Here is a 17,460-nt window from a genome sequence, read left to right as displayed (position 1 = left end):
TCTGAATCTCAGTTTTCTCACCTGTTACCTGGGCTTAATAATGCACAATAACAAACTTAAATGAAATAGTGACTGTAAAGTCCCTGGCTTGGAGAAAAGAAGAGCTAAATAAATAATTGTGTGTGTGTGTGACAGAAAGAGAGAGAGAGAGAGAAGTTCATTTACAGAGATGACAGCTGTAACGACTTCCATACTGGGTAAAAACAGCATTGGAACAACACTGCATGTTTAGATCTTCCTCCCACAGATTACATTATCCTTCATAAACTATTCTTGGGGGCTGGTTTTGCTGCTCCCACCACTACTAGAAGTAACCACCAGAGGGAGTGATTTTGCCCCTGTCGTGATCTTTTGAATCTAACCACAGTTGGGTTTCCCCTCCCTCCTTCCTTAAGGAAAAACAAAGTGTAGCCAGGCCCAATAGTCTGATGCATGAGTCTAGCCCTGGTACACACTGAGCACAGGGCAATCTCAGCACCCCTTGAGTACAAAGCAGGTCCCATTCAGGGCAGCAGGCCTCCTGCTCTCTGCTGACCCCAACACTGGGCACCCCGGCTTCCTAGCTGCTGGAAAAAGCTCTTTTCACATCACCCAGGACCTCCAACATGTCTCCTCCCTCTGGCCCCTCTCCTACAGCTCTGGGACGCAGCCCCTTTGACTGCAGGTGTAAGAGGTGGCTTGACCCCACTCCGTCACTTGCTCCTGTATAATCCTGGGCTTGTCACTTAATCTCTCGGAGCTTGTCTCCTGATCTTTAGACTCATCAGTTTCACAGGGTTTTCATGAGGATTAAGTAAGCTAATATACATGAACATGTCTTGTAAATGGAAAGCGCCATGTGAGTGTAATGCATTAATGCTAGCATCAGTTAGCATTTAGCAGGACACAAACCCCAGCGCAGCATCACACCCAGTACACTCTGCTTTTCCTATGAACTATTATCCTACTTCCTGTTTCTCCAAGGCAACTTGACAAAAACCAAAGGATTATTCTGCCTTAGCTTAGTTTACTTTCCCAAGTTCGAGTAAGGAATGTTTATAAACCCGCAGAAAGCCCCATTGTGTCTCATCTGTCCCAACTGTCCATTGATTCTTCACAAATTCACAGCAAACTGAGGAAGCTGGATTTTACTACTGGAAGGTCCACGCTCAGGGTAAGGGAATCTTTGGGTTAGAAAAGTGATCCTAGAAGACCCTACTAGGAATTCCCAAAGGACTTTGAAGAATTAAGGGAAAAAAATTAATTTAGGTTCTGGGCCAATGAAGAGACTGAAATAAAAATTGGAAGCTTTTACTTCCAGAACTGCCAAAGCTTGTGGGGAAAAGACTTCACTAAGCCTCAGTTTCCTTGCCTGAAAAATGGAGTTAACAATCTGCCCTCCCACTACTCCATGGGATTTTTAGGGGCGTAATATAAAAGAATTACGATACAAAAATAATGTTGAGTACCTACTGTGTGCCAGACACTGTTTTCAGTATTTTATGCTTAAATCTTCAGAACAAACTCATGTGGTCAGCACTATTACCCCATCTTATAGATGAGGAAATCACGCATAAAGGAACAATAGCTTTCAAAGTGCTTATTGATGATTATCATGATTAAATATAAATGTTCAAGGGGACGGGCATAGGACTCACACCTGTAATCCCAGCAGTTTGGGAGGTCGAGGTGGGAGGATCACTTGAGCCCAGGAGTTCGAGACCAGCCTGAACAACATGGCGAAACCCCGTCTCTACCAAAAATACAAAAATTAGCTGGGTGTGGTGGCACACGCTTGTAGTCCCAGCCACTTTGGAGGCTGAAGTGGGAGGATTGTTTGAGCCCAGGAGGTATAGGTTACAGTGAGCTGAGATGGCACCACTGCGCTCCAGCCTGGGCAACACAGCAAGACTGTCTCATAAATAAATAAATAAGTTTCAGGCACTTATATTTCTGCCTTGTGGCACCCAGTGAAGACATGGGCTTTTACTAATCAGATGATAGAGACTGTCAAGTGAGATGAAGTTTTCTGGGTTCCCCTTAGAGCGGGACCCTTCACAGTAGAACATTTTAAACATGACTGCTCCAAAAGGCAGACATCCATGGGTTAAGATAAAGGACTCTAGGTGCCGTCACACTAGAATGGGGCGCAATGGATGGATACTCATCCATTTCATGGAGGAGACTAGGAACCAGAACACAAGGTGGCCTCCTCTATTCTTTTGCTGATTTCCCCTTCTCCATCCTGTCCAGGCCATGAATACCCTCCTCCCTAATTCTCTTTCTCCCAGGAATACTGCTTCTCTTCTTCCAGCTGCTAAAGAAAGTGGGGTAGATAAAACTCTGCATCACATCATGGAGATGGCTGTTTAATTTGAGATGAGTGTTACATTACTCATTGCTCTGAGCCCCCTTTGATCCACCAACATTTGCTTCTTTTATCCCCATGTAGTGAGTACATTAGTGCCTGAATGCTGCGTGATCTCATTGTCTTTTAGATGCTGTCAGAGATTATTTACTCAGGAAAACAGATGAATATCTTGTTTAATGTCAAAATAATTACTATTTGGCTGGCCTGACAGTTTATTTATGCTTTCAGTATTTTTATGTTTATATCAAAAGAGCATTGCTAAAATTGTATTTTGCCATTAAACAGGATATGACAACTTTTTTAAACTTAATTTTTCTGTTTGATGAGTTTGTTTATTAAAATGGTTAGAAGATAACGGAACCAAGTGGAAATGGTCACTCGAGTTGAAATGTGCAGCTTTATGTTTCTTATTTGTATAAAAGCTCGAAAGAGGCAGTAAACAATGCTTTAAGCAAGGGGCACTAAAATGCAGTGGTTAAGAACACAGACTGTAGCCCCAATTTCAAATCCTCACTCTGCAGTCTTAGTCCAGTTTTTCAACCTATCTGTGACTTGGTTTCCCCATCAGCAAAACAGATATTATTGTAAGAGTTGAAGGAGTTCATATACATAAATTTCCTGGCATATGCAAATGCTGCTTAAGTATTAGCTATTATTTAAATAAACATTTGTTTTTTGCTTTTTGTTTTTTTGCAGTTGCAGGATTTAATAGAGTGAAAACAGAGCTCCCATACAAAGGGAGGGGACCCAAAGAGGGTAGCCGTTGCTGGCTCGAATGCCTGGGTTTATATCCTGATAACTGTCCTTCCTGCTGTGCTCTCAGGCAATAGATGATTGGCTACTTCTTTACTTCCTGTTTTTGCCTAATTAGCATTTTAGTGAGGTCTCTTTATTACCTGATTGGTTGGGTGTGAGCTAAGTTGCAAGCCCCATGTTTAAAGGTGGATGTGGTCACCTTCCCAGCTAGGCTTAGGGATTCTTAGTCAGTCTAGGAAATCCAGCAAGTCCTGTCTCTCAGTAACCCCTCTCAACAGGAAAACCCAAGTGCTGTTGGGGAGGTTGGTCGACGACCGCTCTAACTGCTTCCTGCTGAATTGGGGCATAATAGGGGTTGTGCAGTTGAGATTTCCTTGGGAGGGGTGCCTTCAATGTCATTAACACAGAGCATGGGCTAGCAGGCCAGTCCAAGGGTCCTCGGTAGATTTTAGTCACGGACTGCATCTGGGGCTCCAATTTAAGAACGATTTGCAGCTTTACAGCTTCAATTCTGGAAGAGACAAACTTAACAAGGAGATAAAAGATACAGGGTCCAAAGAGGAGTAACAATATTATAGCTGCTAGAGGTCCTAAGAAGGGGAGAATTCAGGGCATCCATTGGCTGAGGAGGCCCCAGGGTCCAGTGTTTTGAAGCTCCTCTGCTCTACATTGCATTCGATCTTGAATTTCTTTAAATTTCTCGGTAACAATTCCAGATTGATTAACCTAACAACAGAATTCTTCCCCTAAAAATAAACAGGTTCCCCCTCTTTCCGTGGTTAGCAAGTCTAAAGCTCTTCGATTTTGAAGGACTACTGCTGCTAGGGAGTTAAGTTAATCTTGCAAAGTGACCAGGGAGTCGGCGACCCATTCCATGTCACCATTTAGTTCTTGAGACAGTTTGTAGTAGAACTGAGTAGAGGTTGTGATACCGCCACACAGCACACCTAGCACTCCTGCTCTGATAACAAAAGGAAGAATGGGTACTCTTTTGTTGCGGGGCTTAGGTACATGATTGTATAAATCTTGTTCAGTGTAGATGGTCATAGGAGGCACTAAGAATGAGAGGAAGCACATAGATTCTGAAGAGCCATTCAAACAATGATAGGCTGAGGTACCACAGACAAAAAATATTCCTGAGGGTAGGCAGACCACTCATGTTGGAGGAGTTACCCACCTGAAATAAACACAAGTTTTACAGTCATTCTGTGAGTTTGAAATGGGGAAAGGGAGTCCCTATAATTTTATAAGGGACTTGACCTAGAGTGAATCTCCGTGACCCACCACCTTCCAATGTCTCTGGCCCAATGGCCACCTTGCCTCCATTTTGTAAAGCAAGAAGCCTTCTAAATTCCAAAGCCCTGTCCTGACACTGGACAAATCTTCCTGTTTCTTGGCTGAGCTTATCTGGAAAGGTGTTAAAAAGCCAGGTTTACTTGTCAATAATGTGCCCACTGTTTTCTCTTTTTGGGGGACTCTCTGTAAGATTAATTCATCTACACAGACAGGTTTCTCTAGCCATAAACCTTTATTCATTTTCATTCAGCAGCTTTTATTTCAACTCTTTTGTTTACCAAAGAAGCTTAAGGGAGGAAAAGCCCTCCCGGCAGGTTACAACCACTGTGGCACTTGGAAAGAGACACAGGGGATGAGGATTCTACAACATAACCCTGCTGGGAGCTCTTCTGGTTATTTTGGCTTTGTTTTTGTGTGGTATGTTACTTCTTTATTCTTCATATGACTGCAACTTTCTATTAAAATAAGTACATATAACTAGATATTAATTCACTAATTCAGCCAAACCAGGTTGTTTCTATTTGCTTCTCAGCTGGGTGATAAATGTATTGGTTTAGCCTCAGGTATGCTTTCTCAAATTCAAGTTCTTTTCTCAAGTTTACAATGGCTTGTGGAGACTCATCTTTCTGCAAGATGTCATTTCTTTTTTTTTTTTTTTTTTTTTTGAGATAGTCTTGCTTTGTTGCCAGGCTGGAGTGCAGTGGCGCAATCTCAGCTGACTGCAACCTCTGCCTCCTAGGTTCAAGCGATTCCCCTGCCTCAGCCTCCCAAGTAGCTGGGATTACAGGCATGTGCCACCATGCCCAGCTAATTTTTTGTATTTTAGTAGAGATGGGGTTTCACCATGTTGGCCAAGATGGTCTCGATCTCCTGACCTCGTGATTCGCCTGCCTCAGCCTCCCAAAGTGCTGGTATTACAGGCGTGAGCCACCGCGCCCAGCCAAGATGTCATTTCTTAAGAGCACTTCTCTCTACCCTGAGAAGAATGAATCCAGAAATGGTTCTGTTTGTGTGTTAGGTTACCAGGTTTGGGGCTTGTTTCAAGTCTATGTGACCTTTGAATTTCCCTCTTTGCCATGGAGAGGCAGGTAGGATGACTGGAATCAGGACTGGCAGAGAAGACTATAGAGCCCATTATACTCCCAGAAAGTAAGCCAGGGTGGGGCTGGCTTCCTTAATTTTCCCAAAGCCCCTTAGCAGAAGACTAGTGGCCCCACAAAAGACACATTCTGTCTTGCAGAGATTAGATGCCATACACTATTTTTTACCCAAATGGCAAGAATTACACATGGCATTTCTGCCATGTTGTAAATTCTTTCTATGTATCTGGCATTAAAGATCTGAGAATAATAAAATTTTGTTTTATACCTTCACCAGAAATTTCAGAAATATCAACATTCAAAAGCCTGAGATGGGCGCAGTACCAGGCTACAATTAAAGTCAAGCACTAATGAAATAGCAATTTAATTAGGGTAGAATAGACATGTCATAGTGAAATACAATTCTGTGTGTTGGGAATCGATTCTTAGACCTGAAAAGGACCTTAAAAAGCCATTTAGGACTCTTCTGATATTAAAAACCTTAGAGAACCACATTAACTGACAAAAAATTTTAAAGTGCAGGATGTGGCAAAATAGAAATACATTGTGCAGGATGTGGCAAAACAGAAATACACTCCTGGTAGGGATACAAAGTAGTTCACACATTGTGGATAGCGACTTGGCAATATCTAGAAAACTCAAATATGTACATGCCCCTGCTTCACATATTCCACTTCTAATATATATACCTTAGGAAAGAATCTCATATAAATGCCCAAGCAGACAAGCAGAAGATGTTCACTACATATTTGTTTTAACAGCTTAATATTGGATAAATATTGAATATCAATATGAATTGATGAATATTGAAATGTTCATCAAACAGAAGATGGATAAATAAGTTATATATTTTTACAATATAATATAATACAACAGCTAAAATAAATAAGCTGAGCTTTGTGCATCAACACGCATAAAAGTTGGGCCAGGCGCAGTTGCTCACGCTTGTAATCCCAGCACTTTTGGAGGCTGAGGCAGGAAGATAGCTTGAGGCCAGGAGTTCAAGACCCATCTGGACTACATAATGAAAACCCATTTCTAAAAAATACTAAAATCTCAGCCAGGCTACTAAAATCTCCCCCAGTTACTTGGGGGAGGCTGAGGCAGGAGGATTGCTTGAGCCCAGGAGTTCAAGACTGCAGTGAGTTATGATCACGCCACTGCACTCCAGCCTGGGTGACAGAACAAGACTCTGTCTCTAAAAAATAAAAAATAAGATGGCCGGGCGCGGTGGCTCAAGCCTGTAATCCCAGCACTTTGGGAGGCCGAGGCAGGCGGATCACAAGGTCAGGAGATCGAGACCATCCTGGCCAACATGCTGAAACCCCGTCTCTACTAAAAATACAAAAAAATTAGCTGGGCGTGATGGTGGGTGCCTGTAGTCCCAGCTACTCGGGAGGCTGAGGCAGGAGAATGGCATGAACCCGGGAGGCAGAGCTTGCAGTGAGCCGAGATTGCGCCACTGCACTCCAGCCTGGGCGACAGAGCAAGACTCCGTCTCAAAAAAATAAATAAATAAATAAAAAATAAAAATTTAAAAACAGATAAAAGTTGGAAACAACGCTGAGTGAGAAAAACAAGTTGCTGAAGGATGTGTTCCCAGGATGATGTCATTTATGTGGAGTTGAGACTATATGCAAATACATACATACCCAGTAAAAGTAAAAATATAGAAGGGAACCATATACACCAATTTCACAAGAATGCTATCTCTGAAGAGGGGAGGCCAATCAGGGAGGAATAAATAGGGCTTTCAACTGCATCTGTAAGAATTTATGACATTAAAAAATAGACATGAAAAAATATGGCTAATATTACTGTGGTAGACACATGATTTCTTTTAATTCCCTGAGCTTTTGTATGCTTCAAATATTTTTTAAATTCCCTGAACTTTCTGTACATATGCTTTCTTTCATCATCCTTACAATGTAGATGGCAGGGCAGCTAGACTTTTCCTCACATAACATTTCTGTTTAGACTCATGTTTAGACTCTTTTATGATCATTAATATCTTTAATTCTTCAATTGCAAAGGAGCTTGAGGTTCAGGAAGAGCATTTTATTTTCTAATAAGTTCTTTCTGTCCTCAAGTGCTCTTGTTCAGACAACTGAAAGTCATTTCCAAATTAAATCAACTCATCAATGTCTGGACAGAATTGCTTCTCTGCCAATAGAGCTTATTCTTCTTAGGTATTTCCTCTGTTCCCAAGGGTGTCATGACACCTTCCCATCTAATTCCATCAGCCAATTTGTGAAGGTACTGTTTGTTCTCTAATCCAGATCACTAATGACTCTATCATGTGTTTCTATCTGATTCTCTTGGTTAGGAGAGAATTGTCTTCTGCCTAAGCTGAAGGAGAGATCTTACTCTCAGTAGAGACATTAAAGTTGCCAAAATAGCTCCATAGGATTGTCCATTCTCTTACTGCCTGTGTGCTTTCTCAAGGGTAAATTAAAAACCTGAAAAATATGTTGCTTAATGAAAACCCAATGTATTGTTCTGGATTACCCCAACTATGCACTTGCATCTTCTTTTTTTTTTTTTTTTTTTGAGATGGAGTCTCCCTCTGTCGACCAGGCTAGAGTCCAGTGGCGCCCTCTCGGCTCACTGCAAGCTCCACCTCCCAGGTTCACGCCATTCTCCTGCCTCAGCCTCCCGAGTAGCTGGGACTACAGGCACCCGCCACCACAACTGGCTAATTTTTTGTATTTTTTTTAGTAGAGACAGGGTTTTACCGTGTTAGCCAGGATGATCTTGATCTCCTGACCTCGTGATCCGCCCACCTTGGCCTCCCAAAGTGCTGGGATTACAGGCATGAGCTACCATGCCAGGCTACATCTTCTTTATAGTTGGCTCAAACTCCAAGAAATTTACCTCTAATTTGAAACATCAGGTCAAGGTTAGCTATACAGAAAAACAAATATTTAAATTTTCTTTGAAAAATCTTCGAGAGCACTAAATGGAAAATAAAAGAAATAGACACATTTCTACAGGGCTGCTGAATAGATAGAAATGGGAAAATTTAGTGCTTAGGGTGTTTACAAGTCTCTGTCCTCTTCTGTTTCCCAGTTCCTCTCAACGGGAACATTGAAAAATGTAGAAGGTTATTATATAATGAATAACCTTAAAGACAAAAGCATAGGATGAGTTCAAAGAGGACAAGGTCAAAATTTTTTAATTAAGGAAGAAAACCCAATTTCTGTTATATGCCTCCATCATTGCTCATTCATGATAAATTATTATTATTGTGGAACAGATGGATGAATCTCAATCATTATACTATAATGGAAGATTAAACATTTTCTTAACTTCTATTCATCAAATTAAGTCTTTATACTCACAACAAAGGACAATGCATCAATGTTATCATTAGGGCTTTTTTAAAATATAACTTTAGCGTGAAGCGTAATAAGACATGATTAATATACTGACAAAAGTAAATACTAAACAACACACATTAGTCTAGATTAGAATCACTTTTTCAGTACTTCCATTTTGTAGCTTCTCAGGTTGCTATGAATTGTGTCAAAGAGAAATGACCATCAAAATAATCTGGTCTTTTCAGCTACATCTTTACCTGTAAAATATTGCTTATTCTCTAAAGCTGTGGGTTGAAAGGGTGATAGTATCTATTCAACCCCCGGTGAGGAGATAGGGTTCTCATTTGGTTGAGTTTTATGTCACATTTAACAGATTGTCGGGGCTGGAGAGAAATCTCAGGATCTACAGCCCCACTTGTCCACCCCTTCCCAACACGAAAGAGCATCCAGAACTACAGCAGATCCACAAAGCAGAGCCAATCTTTACAGCAGCTGGGAAGGCAGTTCCGCAATCTCCCTCTAAATTGCATTTCAACACTTTTCATCATTACCAAACACTCATCTGTAGAGGCAAATTTAAAGAACTGACAGTCGCAAAAAACTACATAGTAGGACAAAGAGCACTAAACTGGGAGTCGTGGGATCCAAGACCAAGCCCCTGATCACCTTATGAACTGGAGGATCTTGCACATGCTGTTTAGTTTTATATTTTATCTTATTTTTTACTTATAACATTTATTACCATCTCTGACCAGATGCACATTAAGCATTTTGTATATAATGTCTCAGTTTATTCATTAGGAAACCCCTTCCCCCACTACATAGGTCCTATTATCCCCTCTTATGCCCATTGTTATTATTCTTGCTAATTTATAAAGAACTGAAATACAACAAACTTATGAAGGCTTCAAGAAAAAATGGTCCTGTGTGTAGTTCAGGTGCTGAAAAAATTTAAAAGAAAAAATTGCAAGAGTAGTTAACAGGCCTCATGCATTCATTGTTCAATGAAATATCAATAGTTAAATATTTGAAAACATAATAAAGAGGATCAAATGTCAACTACTGTGCAGCAGCACATCATCTATCAAGCGTGGGGATCCCCAGCTGACATATGTGCTAAGATTTTTAACATAAAAAAAAATTTCATGACAAATTTTCCCATCAGTCCAACCAAATTTTGGAGGTCACATTTTTCAATCAATAAAGCCTAACAAAGTAGGGTACTATGTGGAAAGAAGAAAAACAATAGTCCACTATAGTTTACAATAATGTATTATATATTTCAAAATAGCTGAAAAAATAATTCTAATGTTCCTAACCTAAAGAAAAGACGAATATTTAAGGTGATGGATATCCCAATTACACTGATTTCATCTTTACAAATTATATGAATGTGCTAAATTATCACATGAGCCCCAAAGTATAACGATTATGTAGCAATGCAAAAATAAAATTAATTTTTAAATGCTCAAAGATGCTCTATGAAGTAAAATACCAGCAAAACCAAGTAATGACTCTATGTTTGCTTCACCTTACAGAGAGGAGCTTGATCCACACAACAAGAAACATTTCAGCTTTTCAGGAGGTAATGCAGGAAAGTAGTGGGACGTAGTTTAAGTATCTGCAGTACTAGAATAATTACTCTACCTCTTAACCATAAAATAACCCTGATATAAATCAATCCTTTTTTGGTAATGATCCAGAAGTCATGTCAGATCTTGAGGCCCTGCAGCATCATTTCCTACATTATCACTGAACAGAACTGAAACTTCAGAGCTATAAAAAGATAGGCTGAATCTTGCTATCAGACCACTTGTCTGTCATTCATCTATTTCTTGTTAACATTCAGTACAGACACATGCATGCCTACACAGGCTCGGTTTAGACTCTAGATACAGAATTTATGATACCTAATCTAAATCTAATCCTTGTTTAAATCCCATTGTCTTTTATTTTTAGACTAAAAAGACAAGATGAAAGATTTTCTTCATGAGTGAGATGCTATTGTAAAAAGAACATAGCCAGACTCTGATATTATGAGGAAGAAAGCAAGCTTGGAGGAAGGGCCCGGCAGGGGTAAGGGTCACACATACATAGTTTGGTGTGGGAGCTAGCAAGCAAATGTACTGTCAAGGAATCATGGAGATTGTTAGCGGAAAGAAGGCATACACAACAGTGTGTACAGTTTGATCTCATTCTACAAAAATACATACATATATACACATACATGTATTCTTGGAACTATATGGACTAAGGTATAAACAGGAGCAATCCCTGGGTAGTGGGAACATGATGTTTTCCTTTGCTTATTTTTATCTGTATTTTCTAACTTCTTTCAATGTAAAAACACTGATTTTGTAATAATTAAGGGTTTTGCTAGTTATTTACTTAAAGTAGATAACTTTCTCTACACGTCTCATAGTCTTGCTTTATTGCTCCATCTTCTGTCTATTCATCATGGTCTCAGCTGCAAGGTAAGGCTAGCATTTTCCCTTTTGTTCTCAATGTTGGAAAAGGACCAGTATTGAAGAATATGCTAAAAGGCTGTGATTGCTGTCTCTTCCCTGCCCTCCTCAGCACACACATGCACATGCGCACATGCACACACACAGAGTTATGCTTCTAACTCAGAAACCTGTGTCTGACTCTAAGTTCCTCTATTTGTTAGCTCTTGGCCCAGACAAATGAATTAACTTCTCTCCACCTCAGATTGTTCAATTATTAAGTGTGGTTGGTAATACATACCTTAAAGTGTACTGAGTGAATTAAGTGAGAAAAATACTTGTAAAAACATGGTAGACATTCATAAATGGTAGAGCCCCAAAAAGCACATATGTGGCAATTATGTGGGGAAACCATTGCTCTTGGATGCTGACAAGTTGAACCCTGTGTCTCTCGGACTATTGGAACTGAAGCCTAAATATGATTTCTCATCTACAAAAATTACTGAAGCAGGGAAAGAAAAGGTATTCACCTTTTGCTACCCACTTTCTTATTGCCAAGAAATAGAACATTGTTTCCTGATAATCTGACAAGAATGGATATAGAAAAGAAGATGAAAATAAAATGCTATCTCATTTCACAACTGCAAAGAAAAGTATACAAAGGTCTTGGCATTACCATGTAAATACCATAATATAGAAAAAGTGTTACAAAAGATGATTGCAGAGTTTTTCCTAATCTGAATTCAAGAATCTACTACTGTCATAAACTGCCCCAACCCTCCTCTGTCCATCTCCAAATGTATTCACCAATATCTGTTACAGACTTGTCAAGAATATGGCTTGCATTGAGTAAGTGAGCGAGAAGCCAAATTTATGGCTGGAGGTCAGACGAAGATTTGGGAGATAAGTCTCAAGGGATGTGTGTGTGTGTGTGTGTATGTGTGTAATACAGATGCTTCTCAACCTACGATAGGATTATGTCCCAATAAACCCATCGTAATTTGAAAATGTCCTAAGTTGAAAATATATTTAATACATCTAACCTACCAAACACCCTAGCTTAGTGTAGCTTACCTTAAACGCACTAAGAACACTTTTATTAGACTACAGTTGGGCAAAATCATCAGGCAACACAGTCCTCTACAGAGTATCAGTTCTTTACTCTCAGGATCATGTAGCTGACTGGGAGCTGTGGCTCACTGCCACTGCCCAGCATCTTGACAGAGTACTGTACCTCATATCGCCAACCCGGGAAAAGATCAAAATTCAAAGTACACTTTCAATTGAATGTGTACCATTATAAGGTGAAGCATCATAAGTCTAGGAACATATGTACTCATTTGTGCAATGTAAATACTGTCTTCACTCTTTCCTATGAAACCCTCAGTAAAATCTGCATTGTTCACAAATGCTTTCGTGCAAATAGATTCCTTATGATGAATTTAAAGGAGTGACAGGAGGAGGTAATCATGGAGGTTGCCCTTGGGGCCAGCTAACATGTGGGTCACTTTACTCTGAATGAGTTCAACGTCCTGCTTAGTGCCAGTCAAACCAGCGTTGGCAAATCCCCACTGTTGCAATGTGATGCAAACACTTTCATAACCAACTTTCACCATTGATGTAGCCAGCCAAGGTAACGTGTTCAGTGATGCTACGCAAGAACTATCAAACTTACCCAACTCTCACTATGGCCCACCAGTCTGGGGTGCCCTCAGACTACTTTCCTCGAACCTGGGACCTCCTGGGTTCCATTCTTGCCCTCCTGTACTCAAGAATAACTGACGCATTATTATCTCCAGAACATAGTCTTTCTGAGCGGCCCTGCAGGCATTTTATTAAATGATACTGCTTAATCATTTGAAACTAATTCTCTCATCACCTTTTTTAGAAAATTTCTAGACCAAGTATCACTAACTACCCTATACAATGCTTCTGGGGTTTCAACACATTTCTATCTCTTTTCAGGTAAATTCTAAGAGTTCATGTCCCTGCTGTTATAAGTGGACTGGCCTAGTGTAAAGGTCAGAATTTAATACAACAAACAGAAACTGCTCTCAGTTTTTCAACCTGTAAGAGATTTAACATAGGGAACTGGGTTCTTTTAAACAATGGAAAGTCTCAAGGGGTGAAAGTCAGGAGGCTCCAATAGCCTGTGTTACAAAGTTCTAACATCATCACCTTGCAGTACTCAAAATAATTTACAAATTAACTGACAGCTTAAAATGTTTTTCCACGATAGGATTTCTCAATTTTAAGGGAAGATATACTGTATATAAGATAAACGTTTCAGGCAAAATTGCAGAACACATTTGGAGTAGATAGGCTTGTAGAGCCTAGGACCTATAAAGAGGAATGTCTACATGTCTGGAGGTCTAGTCCTAAATAATGATGAAATTCTATTCAATGTTAGAAAAAGAGAGAGCAAGCTCCTTGAGGACAGAGGTTTTGCCTTTTTTTTGGTTCTATCTCTAGCCCTTGGTAGAGCACCTGACATAATAGGAATTCTACAAATAGGAATTCTATAAATTTTTAAGTGAAGAAATGAGTGAGTAAACATGGCAGGAAGCTGCTTGGTTCTTTGTCTCTCTGCCATCTCATCACATCCACACATGATTTTGAAGGACATAATGTTTTCTTCATCAATCAACACAAACCCCACATTTGGTCCTTAGACTTGTCTCTGTGATTTTGAGTGGTAAAGGACATGAACAGACACTTTTCAAAAGAAGACATACATGTGGCCAACAAACATATGAAAAAACTCAGTATCATTGATCATGAGAGTAATGCAAATCAAAACCACAATGAGATATCATCTCACACCAGTCAGAATGGCTATTAAAAAGTCAAAAAATAGCAGACACTGGTGAGGTTGTGGAAAAAAAGGAACACTTATACACTGTTGGTAAGAGTGTGAATTAGTTCAACCATTGTGGAAGACAGCGTGGCTATTCCTCAAAGACCTAAAGACAGAAATACCATTCAACCCAGAAATCTCATTACTGGGTATATATCCAAAGGTATATAAATCATTCTGTTATAAAGACAGATGCAGTTTATGTTCATTACAGCACTATTCACAATAGCAAAGGCATGGAATCAACTTAAATGCCCATCAATGATAGACTGAATAAAGCAAATATGGTACATATATACCATGGAACACTATGCAGCCAAAGAAAGAATGAGATCCTTTGCAGGGACATGGATGGAGCTGCAGGCCATTATCCTTAACAAACTAAAACAGGAAGAAAAAACCAAATACTGCATGTTCTCACTTAAGTGACAGTTAAATGATGAAAATACATGGATACATACAGGAGAACAGCACACACTGGGGCCTATCTGAGGGTAGAGGATGGGAGGAGGGTGAGTATCAGGAAAAATAACTAACGAGTACTAGGCTTAATACCTGGGTGGTGAAATAATCTGTACAATAAACCCCCGCAACACAAGTTTACCTATGTAACAAACCTGCACGTGTACCCCTGAACTTAAAAGGTTTTAAAAATTGATTTTTTCAGTTTTTATTTGGAGGATGTTCTTACTTTGTTTGGTTTTGTCTAGTTGATTGCTTTAGTAAACTCTATGTTTCTTTGAGGCACAAATAGGGCATTTTGAGATAGCATATGTTTCTAAGATATTTCTCACTTGTGTTAACATTAACCATGTTATAGGACTTGCCTGAGGCACCCTGCCCACGTACAAGCTATCTTTCAGAAAATTTTACCAAAATGGGCATAAGAGCAGACAGGGAAAGACAGCCTGAATTAAAAGCAATTTTTAAAAAGTGGGGTATAAAGTGCCTCACAAACAAAGTACTGTAAGAGGTATTATGGACCAGAAATAGCAATTATAAAAAAGTAAGAGGCAAAGTATATTCTGTGCCCATAAACATACTGCTGATACAGATGAAAAATCTAAAACCTGAGCTTTTCAGAGTAAATTGCAGTCTTTGAAAAGACAGATCAAATTTGGGAAACTATTAAAATCTAGATTGAAATATCTCTCTTCTATCATCAATTTTGTCACAAGTAATAAAAATCCTCAAGCATCTTTAACTAGAAGTAAATAATCCATTCTTGAGTAGCGGAAATACTGACATGCAAACCAATGCTATTAAAGATTGGACTAAAGAAAGTCCTAGCTCAAAATATACAGGCATAGTAAAACCAAAAGAATAAAGGCTGTATTTTCATAATTACTTTCTTTCTGAGCCAGAAATAATTTGTGACTACAGGCTAATCTAATGTATTGCATTTGGATAGTTGTGATATCATCTAAACTTTCAAATAGTGCCCATTAAGTTGTACAACAAACATAAATATAACAGCCAAGCAGAGTTCCTACCTTCCTAATTTAAGATTTATCTCAGAAATTATTGCTGTATAGTGGCAAAATTAAGTTGAGAATAAGAATGTTAAGTCAAAGAAGAAAATCTCATTATTTTAGTAGGAGGTGTAAGAATTCCTTTCAGGGAGGGAGCCATTTTTGTTATGAAAATTCCTACTTGGGTATGAAGCAGAATCAGTAATGCTCACCAAATATTGTATGGCTTCCCTGTATTTCTAAGCCCTTTAAAGTTAGTGGAGTTATGTGGGGCATCTTCTGGCCGATGATCTATAAGAAGTGAAACCATGTGTCACTTTGACATAGAAGCATAGAGGAGCATTTGATGTGTTGAAATGGTGGAGCCCCTGTCAGCCTGGTTCCCTGAGTGGCTCTTTGGAGCAGAGACCCTTAATGACCCATACTGAACATCTATCAAGAGTAGGAAATAAATTTTTTTTTATGATAGCCTCTAGGATTTTAGAGTTAATTTGTTATGGAACATTCATCACACCTATTCTGACTAACACAGATTAGAAGACAGATCCTGAAAAGCCTGGGTACTCACAGAATTGATCTATGTGAAGAATGTGGTCTTAGTTTAAAAAGGAAAAGAAATGTAAAGAGAAGAATAGGCACAAAACGAAGGGAGGCTGTGAGTTATACAATGGTATCCTCATCCTATAACTTCCAGATCTTAAGTAAATGCTACAAAAACACAAAATGCTTGGTGTCAGTGGATTATCAGTAAAGCAGTAAATCTTTGCATGAGGGTGATACAGGAAGAGACTGCAAACAGCATATTTGCTCTTAGAAGCAACACCAAAACAGCATTGGGAAGTAGCAGAAATCGTAGGCAAGCTTATGAGATCTTCAGCCCATAAAACGGGGTTTGAGGCCCTCATGTGTCAAATTCAGGGTTAAGGAAGCCTAAGCTTTATTGTCTGTCTCAGCTATTGGACCACTTCTTTTAACTACAGGAAAAAGTTTTTTATTAAAAAAAAATTTTTTTTACTTGAATCAATAAAATCCAGTAGTTTATGATCATAGAATCTCTGGATCTCAGGGTTAGAAAGACCATTAAAAGTCACCTATTCTACCTCTTCCTACCCTCATTTTCTAGGATAATCTCACCAGGTAGCTTTTGATCTCTGCTTGGACATGTCCAGTGCAGGATATTCACTCTCTCTCAAAGGAGCACTTTCGATCTCTGCAGAGCTTTGATAGTCTGTAAATTCTCTCTTACATTAAACTGAAATCTTTCTCCCTAGAACTTTTAGTGGCCCAAGTTCTACCTCTTGAGGCATATAAAACAAGTCTAATCCCTCTTCCATGAAATAGGCCTTCAAATACTTGAAGGCAGCAACAATCATGTTCTCCTTTCTCTGTAAGTTATTTTTGGAAAAGCATTACTCATATTCTTATCACCAAGCCTGGGTGCGGTCTGTCCCCTTTTCTTCTACTAATTACTCTGCTCTTCGGAAATGAGTTAAATGCCAGGGAGGGGGAATAAGAGGGAATACAGATCATGTTAATATCATGTTAATATCAACCAAAGACCTAATTAAGCAAGATTTCTTGTCTGCTCATTACCACTTCATGAATCTCACCTCAAGGGACCCATTAAGTGGGTGAGAACCAGAGTTGCCTTTTGAGTGGCTCAAGTAAGGGCTGCCCCCATGGTATCAGTTGAGACTATACCAGACAGGGCCCTCTGCCTTAAAATGCCAAACCCGACACAAAACATTTGGCTATTATCTCTTTGGATAATTGGGGTTTTCCTGATGCACCTCCACAATAACAATTATGGTTTTTTTGTTGTTGTTTTGGGTTTTTTGTTTGTTTGTTTGTTTGAGACAGAGTCT

Source organism: Pan troglodytes, chromosome 13 (genome assembly GCF_028858775.2).
Source record: "Pan troglodytes isolate AG18354 chromosome 13, NHGRI_mPanTro3-v2.0_pri, whole genome shotgun sequence".
NCBI lineage: Eukaryota > Metazoa > Chordata > Mammalia > Primates > Hominidae > Pan > Pan troglodytes.
This window is presented reverse-complemented; position numbering follows the sequence as displayed.